Source organism: Pangasianodon hypophthalmus, chromosome 12, assembly GCF_027358585.1.
Source record: "Pangasianodon hypophthalmus isolate fPanHyp1 chromosome 12, fPanHyp1.pri, whole genome shotgun sequence".
Classification (NCBI taxonomy): domain Eukaryota; kingdom Metazoa; phylum Chordata; class Actinopteri; order Siluriformes; family Pangasiidae; genus Pangasianodon; species Pangasianodon hypophthalmus.
The window spans coordinates 25222799-25243135 of NC_069721.1; positions in this window are offsets into that span (position 1 = coordinate 25222799).

A 20337-nucleotide genomic window follows, 5' to 3' on the forward strand; every position below is an offset into this window, starting at 1 on the left:
CACTGCTTCGATCAAAAGGTGCAGGCTCTTTATTGGTACCTAGAATAATAAACTCCCAGTTACAGAGCAGATGTCCTGTTAGAATTTGGGAGTCAAAAAAAGGCTAATTTGAACACATAATTGTTGTATCACTCTTTCAAGTACTTGAGCTCGTTGTTTACAATTAGTTGTCTCTTCTTCTGGCCCAGAAATTCCTCCACAAACCCAACCAGTGTTGCTACAAAGTGGTGCATTCTTCGCCAAATGGCAGGTCATGTGATGTGCAACTTTTGCTTTATATTTGTATTTCAACACTTCCTATAGACTAGGAAATGTTTTACTCACAGCATAAGAACCAGATGAGTGGATTGGATGGAACATGTACAGAAATAAAATCTTTATTCTTGCACTATGTTAGATTTGTCTTGTCATTAAAAATAAAACTCGGCTGTGTAGCAGGACACATCGAACCTGTCCTGATGAATTCATATCCATGTTTAAAGGTAAGAATGACAAGCTGATCTGTGTGCTGTATAATCTAATAATCAAAACTGAACATTTAAACCTTTTTCTCAAATTACACACTAAAGACAACTTTATAAACATCTCCAGTCCTCCTTTTTCAGAAAATCCATCTTAGGATTTTCTGCCAATCTGATTTGGAAAGCAGGGAACGAATGAGGTGGTAATTTGCATTAGGTCATCAATCCTAAAAGAAAAGAAGACAAATAGCACCTCAGTTAGTCAGATACAGCAGAAGATGTCTGAAGAACACTGAGACATGAAAAATCTGTAACGTTGATCATTTACCTCCTTCAAATTTCAGGTATGTTTCAATATTCTACTGTTATACTTCACTTATCTCCACTTAATGAGTGTAAATATTTTATATACCTTAACATGTGAGATCATTTTTTTTATTTTTAGTATGTTTTTAGAGAAGATCTTTACATCAGCAGTTGATTACAGTTATAAAGAGGCTCATGGACCGAGGTTTTATTAACACCAACTACAGCATAAGAAACAGAACCACTGATAAATAAGCACTAGAATTTAGAGTTTAATGCCATGTGATATTTTGTGGAAATATAACAATATAGATATAACACGACAACATACAAGCATACAATTAGTGTGTTTAAAATTAGTTGTAAGCACTATAAACTCACTACAAGTCCACGTTGTAGTTTAACTGTTGTTTAGGAGCGGTTTTACAGAACACTTGTATTTATGGGAAGTGAAATGTTTGTCTGCTTTGTCTTTCAGCTGGTAGTATTAGTATTAAGACTTAGTTGTTGTTGTTGTTGTTGTTGATAATAATAATAATAATAATAAGAAGAAGAAGAAGAAACTTTATGTATATGGCACTTTTATTTGAGTAAAAAAAATCATAAAGTGTGTTATATGTAAACTATTAGGATATAAAAAAAGCAACATATTTACTATGAATCATATAAAATGACTCATGAACTGCAGTAAAAGTCAATTAGTTTTTTTAATTACTTTTCACAAATCAGGAAAAGACATGGAACACCATTTAATGTTTAATAGGAAATGTTCCTGAGTTAATTCCTGAATTAATAAACGTAGCATGATTGTGTTCAGTAGCATGAATGTGTTCAGTAGTATGAATGTGTTCAGTAACATGCTGTGTTCAGTAGCATGAATGTGTTCAGTAGCATGAATGTGTTCAGTAACATGATTGTGTTCAGTAGCATGAATGTGTTCAGTAGCATGAATGTGTTCAGTAACATGCTGTGTTCAGTAGCATGAATGTGTTCAGTAACATGCTGTGTTCAGTAGCATGAATGTGTTCAGTAACATGCTGTGTTCAGTAGCATGAATGTGTTCAGTAGCATGAATGTGTTCAGTAACATGATTGTGTTCAGTAACATGATTGTGTTCAGTAGCATGAATGTGTTCAGTAGCATGCTGTGTTCAGTAACATGAATGTGTTCAGTAGCAAGATTGTGTTCAGTAGCATGAATGTGTTCAGTAACATGCTGTATTCAGTAGCATGAATGTGTTCAGTAGCATGAATGTGTTCAGTAACATGATTGTGTTCAGTAACATGATTGTGTTCAGTAACATGATTGTGTTCAGTAACATGCTGTATTCAGTAGCATGATTGTGTTCAGTAACATGCTGTATTCAGTAGCATGAATGTGTTCAGTAACATGATTGTGTTCAGTAGCATGAATGTGTTCAGTAACATGAATGTGTTCAGTAACATGATTGTGTTCAGTAGCATGAATGTGTTCAGTAGCATGCTGTGTTCAGTAACATGCTGTGTTCAGTAACATGCTGTGTTCAGTAACATGATTGTGTTCAGTAACATGCTGTGTTCAGTAACATGCTGTGTTCAGTAACATGCTGTATTCAGTAGCATGAATGTGTTCAGTAACATGAATGTGTTCAGTAACATGATTGTGTTCAGTAGCATGAATGTGTTCAGTAGCATGAATGTGTTCAGTAACATGCTGTGTTCAGTAACATGAATGTTACTAGCGGACTGGTCAGGGTTGCGATGGTTCAAATCAGGCCACTAGTTTATATTTATTTGTTCATATTATGTGTTTATATTTTGGGGAATAAATCCAAATAAATTTGTTGAAAATACTGTGTGCAGGTACAAACAAAAATAATAACTACATAAGCAGGATTTTAAAAATAAACCTGTGCAGATGCGAATACATTCAGACTGAATGGATGACGTTAACAGGAGCCCAAACCTAAGCACTGCCTTACTGATCTCCACAGTAAGAAGCTTGCACAATGTGGGCTCGAGAAAGAAATTCATTAACGTCATATGATTATGAGGCACATCATGAATGTCTTTTTTTTTGTCTATCAATAAGTATAAATACTCAAACTAATCACAGGCTTACACAGCAATAACAACATTAACTATGAACTAAAAACCAAGCAGGAGAAGTGTGCTCATCGCCATCTCCTGAAACGATGAATTCATGACACATCACGTGTTCTTTCCTCTCATGAAGATCACGTGCCATGATTCTGTTACAGAAAAATGATGACATTGATATTAAATTGATATTAAATCCTACCTGAAGTGACTCCATCTAATTGTTTATTTATTGCATGATGGACTACAACTCGGCTTTTTTAATTTCTTACAGAGTTTCCCAACAATACATCAGTGATGGAGCTGGGTCTGTTTCTACTCCTGTTTTTCACCGGTGAGAAAAAATAAGTGTGTGTGTGTGTGTGTGTGTGCAGGTTTAGGTGAGCTGTATAGCTAGTCCTAGCGTCTGATCCAGGACACCTATAGCAAGAGGAGTTGTAATTTAGGAGATGCTTCACTAGAGGCAGATAATTACAGAATGAATGAGTTTAGGGCGATGTGTTATTTTTATTAGCAGTAAAATGCTAGGTTTCATGGTTTGCACAAACCTTAAGATGAAGATCTTTCACACTGAAAGCTAAAATTAAGCCAGGAATTCGGTGGAATTTCTGCTGTAGACTTAACACTGCATAAAACATTTAAACTTCCCAGCAGTGGCTCCGCCCATCCTGGCCGTCACTCGGGAGTACTTTCTGATCCAGGAGGGGAAAACATGGACTGATGCTCAAGCTTACTGCCGAGCCAAATACACCGACCTGGCTATCATCAAAAGTAATGACGACATGGTCCAACTTCATCACGAATCACAGAGACAACAATTCAACTCCAATGCTTGGATTGGACTCTACAATGACATCACTAGCTGGCGCTGGTCCCTTGGAAATGAGCCACTAGGAAGTGTGACACAATGGATGTCTGGACAGCCGAACAACAAGGACGGCCATGAAGAGTGTGGTGGAGTAAATCTTTGGAGTTGGTCGGATGAACCATGCACAGACATGCACAGCTTTGTGTGCTTCAATGGTGAGAAGCTGCATATTTTCACTTTTCCATTTTGTCAGTAAAGAATGTTGTCTTTTTTTTTAAAAAATTCTGAACTGTGAAGCTCAGACCTTAAAAAACTACATTTGAGATGTACATTAATTGAGAGTGTAGTGAACGATGTAAAAGTTTAGTGCACAGTGTACACCGTTTGTGAGTGTGGTGTACAGTGTAAGACTGTAGTGCACAGTGTGAGAGCATAGTGCACAGTGTGAGAGCGTAGTGCACAGTGTGAGAGCGTAGTGTGATAATGTAGTGCACAGTGTGAGAGCGTAGTGTGATAATGTAGTGCACAGTGTGAGAGCGTAGTGCACAGTGTGAGAGCGTAGTGTGATAATGTAGTGCACAGTGTGAGAGTGTAGTGTGATAATGTAGTGCACAGTGTGAGAGCGTAGTGCACAGTGTGAGAGCGTAGTGTGATAATGTAGTGCACAGTGTGAGAGCGTAGTGTGATAATGTAGTGCACAGTGTGAGAGCGTAGTGTGATAATGTAGTGCACAGTGTGAGAGTGTAGTGTGATAATGTAGTGCACAGTGTGAGAGCATAGTGCACAGTGTGAGAGCGTAGTGCACAGTGTGAGAGCGTAGTGTGATAATGTAGTGCGCAGTGTGAGAGCGTAGTGTGATAATGTAGTGCACAGTGTGAGAGCGTAGTGTGATAATGTAGTGCACAGTGTGAGAGTGTAGTGTGATAATGTAGTGCACAGTGTGAGAGCGTAGTGTGATAATGTAGTGCACAGTGTGAGAGCGTAGTGTGATAATGTAGTGCACAGTGTGAGAGTGTAGTGTGATAATGTAGTGCACAGTGTGAGAGCGTAGGGCACAGTGTGAGAGCGTAGGGCACAGTGTGATAATGTAGGGCACAGTGTGATAATGTAGGGCACAGTGTGAGAGCATAGTGCACAGTGTGATAATGTAGTGCACAGTGTGAGAGCGTAGTGCACAGTGTGAGAGCGTAGTGCACAGTGTGATAATGTAGTGCACAGTGTGAGAGCGTAGTGCACAGTGTGAGAGCGTAGTGCACAGTGTGAGAGTGTAGTGTGATAATGTAGTGCACAGTGTGAGAGCGTAGTGTGATAATGTAGTGCACAGTGTGAGAGCGTAGTGCACAGTGTGAGAGCGTAGGGCACAGTGTGATAATGTAGGGCACAGTGTGATAATGTAGGGCACAGTGTGAGAGCGTAGTGCACAGTGTGAGAGCATAGTGCACAGTGTGATAATGTAGTGCACAGTGTGAGAGCGTAGTGTACAGTTTAATAATGTAGTGCACAGTGTGAGAGCGTAGTGTGATAATGTAGTGCAGTGTGAGAGCGTAGTGTGATAATGTAGTGCAGTGTGAGAGCGTAGTGTGATAATGTAGTGCACAGTGTGAGAGCGTAGTGTGATAATGTAGTGCAGTGTGAGAGCGTAGTGTGATAATGTAGTGCACAGTGTGAGAGCGTAGTGCACAGTGTGAGAGCGTAGTGCACAGTGTACACAGTTTGAGAGCACAGTGAGAAGTGTAGGAGAGTAGCACATCGGGAATGATTTGGGACAGAGTTAGTAATGTTTTTGATGATACATGTATGAAACAGACTCAGGATTACTGACATTTAGGACTGACTCAGGGCAAGATTAGGGGTGAGATTAGGGGGGACATTAAGGGGTGAGATTAGGGGAGAGATTGGGTCAAGATTAGGGACAAGATTGGGGGAGATTAAGGGGGAGATTAGGGGTGAGATTAGGAGAGAGATTAGGAGCAAGATTAGGAGAGATATTAGGAGAGAGATTAGGAGAGAGATTAGGGGGGAGATTAGGGGAGAGATTAGGGGAGAGAGTAGGGGAGAGATTAGGGGAGATTAGGAGAGAGATTAGGGGAGAGATTAGGAGAGAGATTAGGGGAGAGATTGGGGGAGATTAGGAGAGAGATTAGGGGGAGATTAGGGGAGAGATTAGGAGAGAGATTGGGGGAGAGATTAGGGGAGAGATTAGGAGAGAGATTGGGGGGGAGATTAGGAGAGAGATTAGGGGGAGATTAGGGGAGAGATTAGGGGGAGATTAGGAGAGAGATTAGGGGAGAGATTAGGGGAGAGATATTAGGGGAGAGATTAGGAGAGAGATTAGGGGGGAGATTAGGGGAGAGATTAGGGGGGAGATTAGGAGAGAGATTAGGGGAGAGATTAGGGGGGAAATTAGCAGTGAGAGGGATGAAATTCTGTCCACATTCCTGACTGTCCCCAGGACCACCTCCTATCTCTGTCCTCACCCAGGCCATTAACTAGCCACTTTATTCCAGATCATGTAGAATCCATAAAGTATCTACTGTAAGAATAAGTGAATAACATGCAGGATATTTCCTCCTCTTCCATCTGCAGGAGTTCCACTGTGCTCCTTCTTTCTCTTCACCTCTAATGTAAAATTCTCTATAAAAATAAATTCTATATTCTCAGATTGTGTGAAATTAGGGGAGAAATTGGGGGGAGATTAGGGGAGAGATTAGGGGGGAGATTGGGGGGAGATTAGGGGAGAGATTAGGGGGGAGATTGGGGGGAGATTAGGGGAGAGATTGGGGGAGAGATTAGGGGAGAGATTAGGAGAGAGATTGGGGGGGAGATTAGGAGAGAGATTAGGGGGAGATTAGGAGAGAGATTAGGGGAGAGATTAGGAGGGAGATTAGGGGAGAGATATTAGGGGAGAGATTAGGGGGGAGATTAGGAGAGAGATTAGGAGAGAGATTAGGGGGAGATTAGGAGCGAGAGGGATGAAATTCTGTCCACACTCCTGACTGTCCCCATTATGAACTAGAATATTCTGTGTATTTGGTAAATGTCTAGGACAAAACATGTGCAGTGTTCCTGATTATTTCTACTTTTTAGCATTTTTGTCTTTCTCTACTTGAAAACAGTCTTTGATACTGAAGGTTAATCATGTGTTTTTCACAGCCAGGAATATTGGCAGCAACAGATACATTCACATCTCCTATTCCATGACGTGGTATGAAGCTCGGAATTACTGCAGACAGCATCACACGGACCTGGCCAGTGCGAGAGATGAAATAGAATATTTAGCTGTAAAGAATCTGAACTTTGGCTTTTCTTGGCTTGGGCTGTTCAGAGAATCCTGGAAGTGGTCAGACAAAACCAACTTCTCTGCCATCAGCTGGATGTCTCAGCAACCTGATAATGCACATGGCCATGAAGATTGTGGTTATATAAATAATGGTCAGGCCGGTGATGCAGATTGCTCAGACATAATGCCTTTCTTCTGTTACTCGGGTGAGTTAAAGTTCTCTTTCATCCCTTCTAACTGCCAGAGGTGATCTTTAACACCTGAATCTCCTCTAGTGCACTTGTGCATATATGCTGTGACCTTCAGCAAAGTCACAAAGTCACAATGACTCATGTAGATCTTGAAGCTATCCTGGGCAGGTTGGTACTTTGGTTGGAGCCACAGTTTCTCTGTGCTCTGAAGAAGAAGAAGAAGAAGAAGAAGAAGAAGAAGAAAGCCTTTATTTGTCACATATACATTACAGTACAGTGAAATTCTTCTCCTCACATATCCCAGCTTCTTAGGAGAGCACAGTGATAGCCATCGGTGTTAAAAGCACCAGACTTCTCATGTTCTTCCATTGCCCATGTGTCACTGAATGCATCTCCATCAATTTGCTCCCTCTGTGGCACAGTTTCACTGTAGATCATGAAATAGGAGCATTTGTGTCCCTCTGTTTTCCTCACATCAGCCAGAGCTATTGGTGCTGACAGGGCTGCAGTGTGCATGTCTCTGCAATGCCCCGTGCTGCTGACTGTATCCCGCATGAGATGCTAAACTCAGTGCTCATCAGTGTTTTATCCAGGATCACATTATAGGGGCAAGTGTGTGTCTGGTTCCCTCACATCCACTGTAGCTATTGGTGCTAACAGAGCAAGATCACGTGTAGCCCACCATTGCCCTTGTGTTTTACATCAAACATCAGCTCAAATAAAATAGCTAATTTTAGGACACACACTACAGCTCATGCGCTTCAGTAGAGATCCCCACTGAAGCCTGAGGTTCTTGCCCAAGGAGCACTTGGATGGTATGACCTCCACCCAACCTCAAAAGAATCCCTTTCCCAAAGAAGACATTGCCCATTGAGCAGGGACTTCCTCAGATTAGTAGCTCCTGATGACCATGCTGAGGGGTACAAACTTTGGTACATCTTGAGGCCTCACCAATTTCAGACCTGAAAAAGCTGCTGCTTAATTTGTTATCAAATAGGTTCCAGGAAAAGAAGTGATGTGCCTTGAAGGTATAGCACTTTATGAATTGGTTGAATGTGTCAGAATGCATGTGCACTAGAGAACATTCAGGTATTCAGTGCCAGCCATTGTTCAAAAAATAACATTTACAAACTAGCATTTAGCAAACTAGCAAACACGCTAGCCGTGTGTTTAGTTCAATTTAAACTGCTTTTAGAAAATATGTTTAGTTATGTGTACATCTTTGCATTTTTATGTTCAGTTTATACTAGAAAACAGCAGATTATTAGAATGAAGATGCAGTTCAATCAGGATGTGAATGATCCTTCAGTAAAGGCGGCCATCTTGGAGCAGGTGGGTCTCATTCTCCACACTTATGATGTACATTCCCCTCCTCAGTGCTGCAGTCAGAACCTCAGTCTTCCCCGAGATCTGACACATACACACAGTCGTGTAATCAGTAATCAGAACCTGACTACTGGGTTCAGTTTCTGTAGTTCCACAGGAGGTTTGGATGGATTCTGCATTATTTAGTAATAATAGTTTTTAATTTGTTTTTTAGATCAAGCAGAAACTGAAGGATCATGAAATGACAGAGAACATCACAGTGAAATGGAGAGAGCAACCAGATGGAATGGTGTTTCACAAGATAGGAAATAATACTACAGCGAGAAAAGACGAACTCTAAGTCTCTAGCTTTGTGTCAAGTCTTCTGTAGTTCACTATCCATTTTTAATGTGAGTAGTAGGTTTACTCTGGGAACTTTAATGAGCTGTAGTGCACTATTAAAGGGATGGTGAGTTAATTCACATTAACTTTCTTATTCAGCAACTTAGCATACTACACAGCGTAAGAGTGTAGTGTGTGTAAGAGTGTATTTCACAGCGTAAGTTTAGTGCGGCGTGTAAGAGCATAGTGCAGTGTGAGAGTGTAGTGAACAATGTAAAAGTTTATTGCTCAGTGTACACAGTGTGAGAGCGTAGTGCACAGTTTAATAATGTAGTGCACAGTGTGAGAGTGTAGTGCACAGTGTAAGAGCGTAGTGTGATAACGTAGTGCACAGTGTACACAGTTTGAGAGCACAGTGAGCAGTGTAAGAGAGTAGCACATCTGGAATGATTTGGGACATTACTAACATTGGGAGTTAGTAATGTTTTTGCTGATACATGAATGAAACAGACTCAGGATTACTGACATTTAGGACTGACTCAGGGCAAGATTAGGGGTGAGATTAGGGGGAAGATAAAGGAGGAGATTGCAGCAAGATTAGGGGCGAGATTAGGAGCGAGATTAGGGGAGAAATTGGGGGGAGATTAGGGGAGAGATTAGGGGGGAGATTGGGGGGAGATTAGGGGAGAGATTAGGGGCGAGATTAGGGGAGAAATTGGGGGGAGATTAGGGGAGAGATTAGGGGGGAGATTGGGGGGAGATTAGGGGAGAGATTAGGGGGAGATTGGGGAGAGATTAGGGGAGAGATTAGGGGGGAGATTGGGGGTGAGATTAGGGGAGAAATTGGGGGGAGATTAGGGGCAAAATTAGGAGGAAGATTAGGGGTGAGATTAGGAGCGAGATTAGGGGGGAGATTAGGGGCGAGATTAGGAGGAAGATTAGAGGTGAGATTAGGGGAGAGATTAGGGGGGAGATTGGGGGGAGATTAGAGGTGAGATTAGGGAGGAGATTGGGGGGAGATTAGGGGCGAGATTAGGAGAGAGATTAGGGGGGAAATTAGCAGTGAGAGGGATGAAATTCTGTCCACATTCCTGACTGTCCCCAGGACCACCTCCTATCTCTGTCCTCACCCAGGCCATTAACTAACCACTTTATTCCAGATCAAGTAGAATCCATAAAGTATCTACTGTAAGAATAAGTGAATAACATGCAGGATATTTCCTCCTCTTCCATCTGCAGGAGTTCCACTGTGCTCCTTCTTTCTCTTCACCTCTAATGTAAAATTCTCTATAAAAATAAATTCTATATTCTCAGATTGTGTGCTCATCAGGACAGAGATTCGAGCTGGTTTTATCAGGAGAAACTTGATGTCAGCTGAAAGCATGAGACAGGCCCTGAAAGCTTTCCTGACTCTGAAAGAGCTTTACTTCTTCAGTTTACTGCTTTTAGGATTGCACTGATACAGAAAATACTTTTAATTAAGCAATTTGTTTTTAATTATTAAATTACTGTAATGAATGTCAATAGATTGAATAAAGATAAAAAGACAAAGGAACAGAATGTTGTGTATTTTATTAGAATGCCTCATTCTGATGGTTAATTTAAGCAGAATAATGTCTGCAGTTCTTATATTTAGAAACAAGAAAGAAAGCAATGACAAGTTTCTCACCTGAGTCTAATTCCACCTGAGACATGTTCATTATTTAATGATCCAAACCTGGAGCCAGGGCTGGGATGCATAAAGCCGCTCAGAGTAAAATTGTGGTCTTAAATAGCAAGAAATTCTTAGAAATCAGGAATTTTTAAACCCTGGTGTGTAGTTTTAAAGCACTGGTGTGTAGTTATGCTTTACGTATTGCCTACTTCTTGTGCGCTTGTGCGATGAGCTATCTTGTACTACAGAAACAGGGCGTGGTTAATCGATTTACGGTGATGCAGCTGCCATATTTTACGCTTAAGTTTTAGTGCTAGGATTGCAGCTAGCCTGAGGGCTAATGTTGTTGTGGGATGTGGGAGATGTACTTTAAGATGTTAGTAAAATAAAACAGAGCTTCAGGTTGCTCAGTGTGAACGTTGCGACCGCTTTATTCCACAGCTGAGTCTCAAATGAAAAACCGATGGGATTTAATGAGCACACAATGTTCCTATCAAAAACTATTTCTTTAAATATAAATACAATAAACAGCATATTAGCTGCAGTAATCATCAGTTTTGCTTTTTAGTTGATGATGAAATTTGATGATATAGTAGATAAATGAAGTAATTAATTAACAAAAAAAATCAATTGTATTTACATTCACACACTTCTATACTTCTGTAACCTGAACTCAAGTGAAATATTTTACCATCATCAGTTTTCCCGTTTGTTTTACATCTCACACATTAGAACTTATTCATTCAATTCAATTCAATTTTATTTGTATAGCGCTTTTAACAATAGACATTGTCACAAAGCAGCTTTACAGAAATAAATACACTCAGGATATAAATTGTAAATGTATAAATTTATCCCTAATGAGAAGCCAGAGGTGATGGTGGTGAGGAAAATCTCCCTGAGATGATGTGAGGAAGAAACCTTGAGAGGAATCAGACTCAAAAGGGAACTCATCCTCACCTCAGTGACACCTGATAGTGCGATTATAAATCATTCCCTTCTATAGCTGTGTACTACATGGACAAATAGTGCAGTTGTGTAACCAGGAAATTCATCACAGTTTCCACCTAAAGTCTGTTTTGTTGAAGTTATCGACTGTCCACTGATGGAGACCTGAGAGCAAAACCGCAGCCCCAAAGCCACCACAGAAATCACAGTCCCAAGCCATTACAGTACAGCTCCCCATATGAACCGCAGTCCAAAGCCATCTCCACATTCCCCAAGAAACATCATCCCCAGCAATCCCACTGATCTTTAAACTGTCCATGTGGGGCCCCCAGCTGCAGTGAGCGATCTCCAACCAGAGATCTAGAGAACTCCAACCAGAAGTAGGACATCAGGATCTATTATACTAGTACTATGTTCAAGTGTACACAACTCAAACCTGTGTACTTCGCTTAACTGTGTAAAATATTGAGAATAGTCCAGGGAGTAACTGCAGTGTGTTTCAGTAATAAATGGAAAGACGTAGTTACACAAAGCTTTCAGAGGAACAGAACGGTTCAGGTTTATAAGGTTTGTAAGCAAAGTGCGTGTAGAAACAAACTGACTGATGCTGTTGACCACTGAAAGGTGTCACTTCCTGCTCTTTCACGCGAACAAAGTGCACTGATACCACATCCTCCCTCTGCTGCCTACACGTTAAAGCGCATGATCTGCGACGCGCAAAACAACACTTCACTCATCAACTCAACACTTTTCTCATTCTTTTACATTATTTCAGAAAGAGTTTATTTAATAATCTGCCATGAAGGAAAAGGTTTACAAAATAACATTTATAATGTCATGAGGTTTTAAATGTAGCTACATCGCAGAAATTTTAATGATGAAATGATGGAACAAAACACAAAACACAAACACACTAAAACATCTCGCTATAAAACACACCATGCTCCATAAACAGCAGTAAGTGTGTTTAATCATGATCCTGTTTCCTCCTGAACAGTGACGCTAACACGTTAACGCACTAACACATTAACACACTAACACGTTAACACACTAACACACTAACACGTTAACACACTAACACGCAGACTCGATCCCTTTGCATGAATCTGATATGTGAAGAGAAAGAACAGAACATTACTACAGTTTCTTCTCCTTAATGAACCACATGTTGTTTTTATGTAAATGTAAACAAGATGAAACTGATGAAAATAAATGATAGACATTTGCTCACTGTAGATTTGTGTTAATCCTGAACACTGGATTTTTCTGCTTCTTCATAAATCACGGTTGTCACGGTAACCTATAAACACATCAAACACTGAGTCTACTGTCCAACAGGAAACAGCACACTGACAACTTCCTGTTTATTCTTACCTCGTCCTTCGGAAACTTCTTTAAACCTGACAGAGGGATAAAATAGAGAGTTATAGTGTAGAGAAATACTTTTATATTCGTGTGGGACAGTAAATAAAATTTACAAATTGATTAAACTAAAATCTTTTGACATATTTTTATTATTTTACTTCATTTCAGACAACTTCCCTGAATTTTCTCAATAATGAAACAGGACAGAAAAAACAGAAATAAAAATTTACCACAGTGATTTCAGTTCTCATCAAATTGTTTGCAGAATATTTTCAGCTGTTAAATCAATGTAAATGTCCAAGAAGTAAAAATTCTGCTTTAGTGCAGATATACTTTGTAATAAAACAGCTTTTTATTATCTGTTCTTTTTATTTTCAGATATTATTTTATATTCTATTCTATTTTATTTTATTGTTTTTTATATTTTATGTATTTCTTAGTTGTTTTAGTACAACAAACATTAAAATAAATTTTTTTTCATTAAACTAATTCTTTCTCTTATAATAATTTGTGATTTTGTCTATAAAGTGTTTTGGGCTGCATTTTATTTATGAAAAGTGATATTATTATTATTATTATTATTACTACTACTAAGAATTATATTACATATATATATATATATATATAGTACTGTGCAAAAGTCTTGGCACCCTATTTTTTGTTTTACTACAAACTTTGTTATAGATGTTTATTTTCTGACTTCTACATTATTGATTCAGTACAAAAACATTTTAGATTCCAAACATTAGTTTTCCAGCACAAAATGAAACGTTACAGAAAAATGTTTGTATGTCAGTAAAGAAAGCAGCAGATTCCATAAGAGACACTTTTCAGATAAAAACATAATGAAGGCTGCTGGGTTTCGCTGCAGAAATAAGAAGCGAGTCGACAGTCAAAGTCTCCAGAAGAACTGTGGCTGCTTCTGCAAGATGCTCAGTAACACTTCCAGCTCATTTCCTTATAAAACTGCACACACTGCACCTCAGATACTGCTTTATTTATTTAAAGTGAAGGATCGTCACATTAAATACTGACTTTGTTTCCTTTATTACTGTTTACTGCTCTTTATAGGATTTTTTTAAAATGTAGAAACATTTAATTTCATTATTTTTGAAGGCGTCTTTACTCTACAGCATTTCTTTGCATGTGACTAAGACTTTTGCACAGAACTGTATATATATATATACAAATTTCAGGTTTATTATTTGTGAAAATATTTAAATTAGGTCTGTAAGTACATATTAATATTGTTATATGGTAAATATGTGTCTTTAATAAAGTTTATAAACTTTACCTCTGCTCATGATGAGTGGAACAGCGAGGATTAGAGCCACTACAAACACGCTAAAGTACATCACATAGGACCACTTCTCACCAAGCAGGGGGGTGTGTGTGTCATCTGATCAGATACAGAAAACAGATCAGACACAGATAAAATGTCAGATACAGATGAAAGATCAGATACAGAAAAAAAGGAAAAGAACTAAGACTGAGATTCCTGGATTTTTCTCGTTAAAAAGTTTACCTTTAAGTTTATTTTTAACTCGGATACTTACCCGTCCCAGGAAGCATAACAGCAGGAGTATCTGTACATGTCAATAAATATTGTACATCAGATTAAGATCATGAGATTTTGATTGTACAGTGAGGTGTAAAAATAAGTGCCCCCTTACCTGCTGTAACGTTTTCAGTGCTTACAACTTTATAGTCTGTGTGAATATCAGAAACATTTAATATCGTCAATAAACTGAAGTTTTTACTGCTTATAGTTTATAGTTGTGTCAGTAAATATGACTAAATACACGCACAAACACACACACATTATATATAGAAGTCTGAGTTTACCTGTCACAGTAACATTGATGCTATGGCTTACAGTGGGTGTAGGTGAGTTTATCCTACACCTGTAAAGTCCAGCATCCTGCATGGATATTTTCCAGAAAATTAGGAATAACATTCGTTTACTCTCAGTGACGCTGCTCCATTCTGTAATGATGTGACTGGAGTGTTTTAAACGTTTGCATTCATTTTTGTCATCAATTTTGCACCAAGACACATTCGCATTCTTCCAGCAGTGTGATTCAGTGTCGACAGTACAGTTGATCCTCAGGACGTCAGTTACACAAGCTTTCCACACCGTCCAGGGATACAGTCCGGATCAGACTCTAATACACACAATCAGACAAAGAGCAAGAGCACATGATGATTAGTTAGTGCTATGAGGAGCTTTCTTCTAGAAGAAGAAGAAGAAGAAGAACACTGGACAACAAAGATTTTTGTTTCCTGAATAGTTTTGGGTGTTTTTGCATTATTGTGAGCAGCTGAGCTTTAAAATCACCTTGAAATTTTCCCGTCACATACCATTTTTCTGAAATTGCCTAATTTGCATTTTTAATAAAAAAAATTCAATGTTGTCCACAATGCAAGTAATGACCAGTTTTCTTTATTGTGTCTAGAAATGGCTGGACATGTAGGTCACATGACATGCTTTACGTGCAGAAGGAAACCAAGAAAGACATTTTTGCCTCCTCATCATGTAAAAATTGGGCTGATGAGAATAACTCTGTACCCAATAAACAGTAACGCAATAAACTGGTGAAGGATTTCATTACTTCAGACAGAGAAAAACTGATGCCGAGATAAAGGAAGTCATTTTTGTTGGTCTACAAATCTAACAGGTCGTCAGCGACAGGAAGTTTGCAGAACTTGTAGTGGGGCTGGAGAGGAAATTGTGTGCAGTACATTCAACAATGTTGTTCAATTCAATTCAATTTTATTCGTATAGCGCTTTTAACAATGGACATTGTCACAAAGCAGCTTTACAGAAATAAATAAATTCAGGATATAAATTGTAAATGTATAAATCTATCCCTAATGAGAAGCCAGAGGTGACGGTGGTGAGGAAAAACTCCCTGAGATGATATGAGGAAGAAACCTTGAGAGGAACCAGACTCAAAAGGAAACCATCCTCATCTGCGTGACACCCGATAGTGCGATTATAAATCATTCCCTTCTATAACTGTGTACTACATGGACAAATAGTGCAGTTGTGTAACCAGGAAATTCATTACAGTTTTCACATGAAGTCTGTTTTGTTGAAGTTATCAGCTGTCCATTGATGGAGACCTGAGAGCAAAACTGAAGCCCCAAAGCCACCACAGTACAACTCCCCATATGAGATCCCAAAGCAGCACCATCTCCAGCAATCCCACTGATCTTCAGGCGGTCCGTGTGGGCCGTCCCCAGCAGCAGCGAGCGAACTCCACCTGATGAAAACTCCAACCAGAAGCAGGGCATCAGGATGGATCAGAGCACCAAACTACATCCAGCTGGATGGCAAAATGCTTCAAGCAACAAAACTAAGAGGTTCAACATGTCACTAAAGCTTCAGTTTCTACATTCACATTTCGAATTCTTCCCTGCAAATCCTGGAGCAGTCAGTGACGAACACGCTGAAAGGTTTCACCAAGACATTGCGATGATGGAAACACGGTAACAGGGAAACTGCAATCCATAAACGTTGGCAGATTATTGAACAGGAAGCATCTGATGCTAAGTACAAGCAAAAATCAGCAACATTTTAGCTCGGTGGAACTAAATGTAATGTCTTAGCACTATCATGTGATTAAACACATTAAGTTTCACATTAAAAAAAAAAAGAAAAAGTAAAAGTCAGCTTCCTTTTTTAATTATATTTGTGTTCAGTTTGAAGAGTTCTGTCATGAGCACTAAAATTTGTGAGGAAGAAACTTTAAAAAAATAAATAAAAAATGCTGTCCAGTGTTGTAACGGGAGGAAAATCATAAAAAAAAAAAAAAAACTTTTGGTGCTTGAATCTTTAACAGCTTTGAGAACTACAGGGTGTAGTATCATTTTTAAAGAACATAAAATTTATATTTGTTAAGTTGTGTATTTATTCGTTTGTTTCTTTGTTTGTTTGTTTGTTTTTCAGCTTTTTTTAACTATAGGAGCAGTGAAGTTCAGATTTGTTTTAACTTTTAGACTTACTGAATAATTAAAACAGTATGTACACGTGAAAAATGAATATATTAATTATTTAATTATTTTTTTAAATACATTCATAAAAAAACTTTTGAATAAGTCAGTATTCTCATTATCACTTATTTGTTTAAAGAATAAATGGGAGAGTAAAATTGTAACTGCATTATCTTTAAATAAGATTTTAGCAATATTATAATGTGCATTCTGTTAAATTAAATTAGTATTAATTCTTTATTTATTTATTTGTTTGTTTGTTTATTTATTAACATTTTAAACAACACAACTTTCAGATTATTCTTGTCCTTTTGTAGAAGTAAATGTACATTTCCTAATTTGCAGTAAAGTAATAAAATTTTTTCATTTTTATCCAAATCCATTTTGTCCTTCTGTTTACTTATTATTTTTAAAAAAAATTATGTAATTAAAAAAAAATTTAATAGTAAAAAAATTTTAAAAAGCCTTTCATTGTTTTAGTAAATTAAACCTTATTTCTGTTTCACGGAATTAAATCAGAGTTAAAGTGGAATTAAAGCTTTAATTATTGGAGTAAAAGTTGAAAGTCTTTTTAAAAAGAAACTTTATAAGTAAAATGTAAAACTTAAAAGTAAACTTAAGTACAGAAGACGAGGATTTAAAGTCCATGAGAATTCACTATTCACTGTTTTTACACACGTAAAAATGAATATCTGCTCTTCTGATTGGCTGATTTTATATAATGATGTAAAAAAGTACAGTATAACAGTGACGTCACATGATTTCATTCTGTTTTATATGATTATGGAGTGAAGTGTTGGAGTAAAGCTGTAACTCACCGTCTGTATTAGCGCTGACACTGAGCAGGAGCGGGATTAACAGACTGCTGATGATCAGGAAAGCCATCATCTTTACTCAGAATGATCCAGAATGATAGAGTACACACACACACACACACACACCCACACACTCTCTCTCTCTCTCTCTCTCACTTCTTCTTTGTCTCTTTCTTCTCCTTCACCTTCGCCTCGCTTTCTCTGTGAGTTGAGGTTAGCTCAGGGCCGTTACACACATCCGGTGAATTTCTTGCACATGAGCTCTCATTGGACACAGAGAGCAAAAAAACAGCGTCTTCTCTTTACTGTCAGAGTCGTGAGTATTTACTGTCCTGCTCAGGAAATACAGACGAGCTGCACAAACTGCACAAACCTCACTGCAGCCTGTGGTGAAAGTTTAAATCATACGTTCAGTAAAGAATAAAACACAGTGTGTGTGTGTGTGTGTGAGTGTGTGTGTATATGTGTGTGTGTGTGAGTGTGTGTTAAACACTGAGTGACAGAGTGGTGTGATGAAGCAGAGTTACTCTTACCACACTGAAGCTGATTATTTTCCTATAACAGCGCATCCCCATGTGTTTTACTCCTCTTATACCACAGACATCTCTCTCTCTCTCTCTCTCTGTCTCTCTCTCTCTCTATCTCTCTGTCTCTGTCTCTCTCTCTCTCTCTCTCTCTCTCGGTCGAGCTACACATGCTACTCCTGACATGCCAGTGATTCGGACTCCTCCTGCTCTCCGGACCTGCCTGATCCATCCTGATGCTCTACTTCTGGTTGAAGCTCTCATCAGCTGAAAATCACTCGCTGTTGCTGAGGATGATCTCCAACACGAACAGCCTGAAGATCACTGAGATTACTGAGGATGGTAGCACTTAGAAACCATGAAGATGACTTTGGATGTTCTGCCTCGGATAACCTAAAGACTGCGATTAATATAAACAGTTTACACTGAAGTCTCCATCACTGAACAGTTCGATACAAAAGACTTCAAGTTAAAACTATAATGAATTCAGTAATGACTCTGATGCTCAGATTCATAAGCTCATAAGTTCCTGGTTACACAACTGCACTATTTGTCCATGTAGTACACAGTTACAGAAGGGAATGATTTATAATCGCACTATCGGGTGTCACTCAGATGAGGATGGTTCCCTTTTGAGTCTGGTTCCTCTCAAGGTTTCTTCCTCATATCATCTCAGGGAGTTTTTCCTCACCACTGTCACCTCTGACTCGCTCAATATGGATAAATTTATACATTTAAAACTTATATCCTGAGTTTATATATTTCTGTAAAGCTGCTTTGTGACAATGTCAAACAATCCTATACAAATAAAATTGAATTGAATCTAGTTGAGATTATGTTTACATATTCAGGCAATGCTCATTTCCTCTGTATCGAAATGATTCTTGTGTGTCTTTATCTCATTTTCAACATAATTTATTATTTAATAATGTGATAACCCAAAAACAATTAGAGTAGTATGTTCTCAACATCCTTAAATGCAGTTAATTTAAATAAATACATTTGTAAGCTATTTGAGTATTTATTATTTCAGAAATAAATTCAATCAAAGTTTCATGCACTGAAGAAAATGGAATATGTGATCAGTCAGATTGAAGAGAACATTGCGTATAGTTTACATAAATATATTATTGTTTCTTATCAGAACGTGATTTCATTGATTATACGAAACTTAATTTAAGTTTTTTAGGTTTCTAATGACTATGTTGAGTTATGTAGTGTGAGCGTGATCAGTTCTCATAGCATTAATGTAAAGTAATTACATTATAAAACCTCACGAGGACGTTTGAACATCAGTCCAGATGCTGCGTTCGATTTTATTCAAGGCTTTGAAAATACGTTTTTTATAATACTGACTTTTTTCAAACACAGTGTTCTACATTAGAAACCTTCTCAGGAGTGGAGTATTTATCTAGTTAACTAGTTAACTATCAATAACTAGCTAACTAGTTATTTATACAGCACTTCCTGTAGGTCACGTGGGTTAAAGGGCCTGCAGACTGAACAGATGGAAATAGAAATGAAATAAAGAGACACTGAACTTGAACTACAGGACAGAGGTCATTACTGTGTTTCTCCAGCAGGGGGCGTAAATGTTCCACTACAGTTTTAATTTCGTTTTACAGTATCTGCTTTTAAAGTGAAATCCAAAATCCCAAATTCCTCAGGATCAGTTTTCTCACATGACTGCTGTGTTTGGTAACAACTCAGTTATTAAATAATTCTTATTTCTCTGCATATGTGTGTGTGTGTGTGTGTGTGTGTTTATTACAACTCAAACTCCAGCCCTGACTTCCAGTGTTGTATTAAATCATTATTAAATGTAGAAAACTATTTTATCTTTTATCTTTTCTATTTTATCTTAACTATTTGGGCCAGTTTTAGAGACAAAGTCCAAAATGACCTTTCCTCGTGTCTATAATGCAGGAGAAGAAGTTCTTACTCGTCAATGCACGAGCCTAAAAGTCTTTTTAGTCAAACACACAAAATACAAAAAATAGATGAAAAATCCTGTCAGTTCCTGAAGTCTATATTCTTAAGCACCTGATAACGAAGGCTCCAGTTTCACTTGTGAAATCTTACACGTCTTCAAACCTGCTGGTTCTACAGTAAGATAACGGCTTCTCTTTTTCCTGCTTACGTAGTTTCCCTAAATTTTACCCAGAACCAATACGAACTGGTCTTTTTAAATAAGTCGGAGAGAATAATAATAATAATAGAGAAAATATCAGAATAAACAGATAGAAATATAGAAATAAACACAG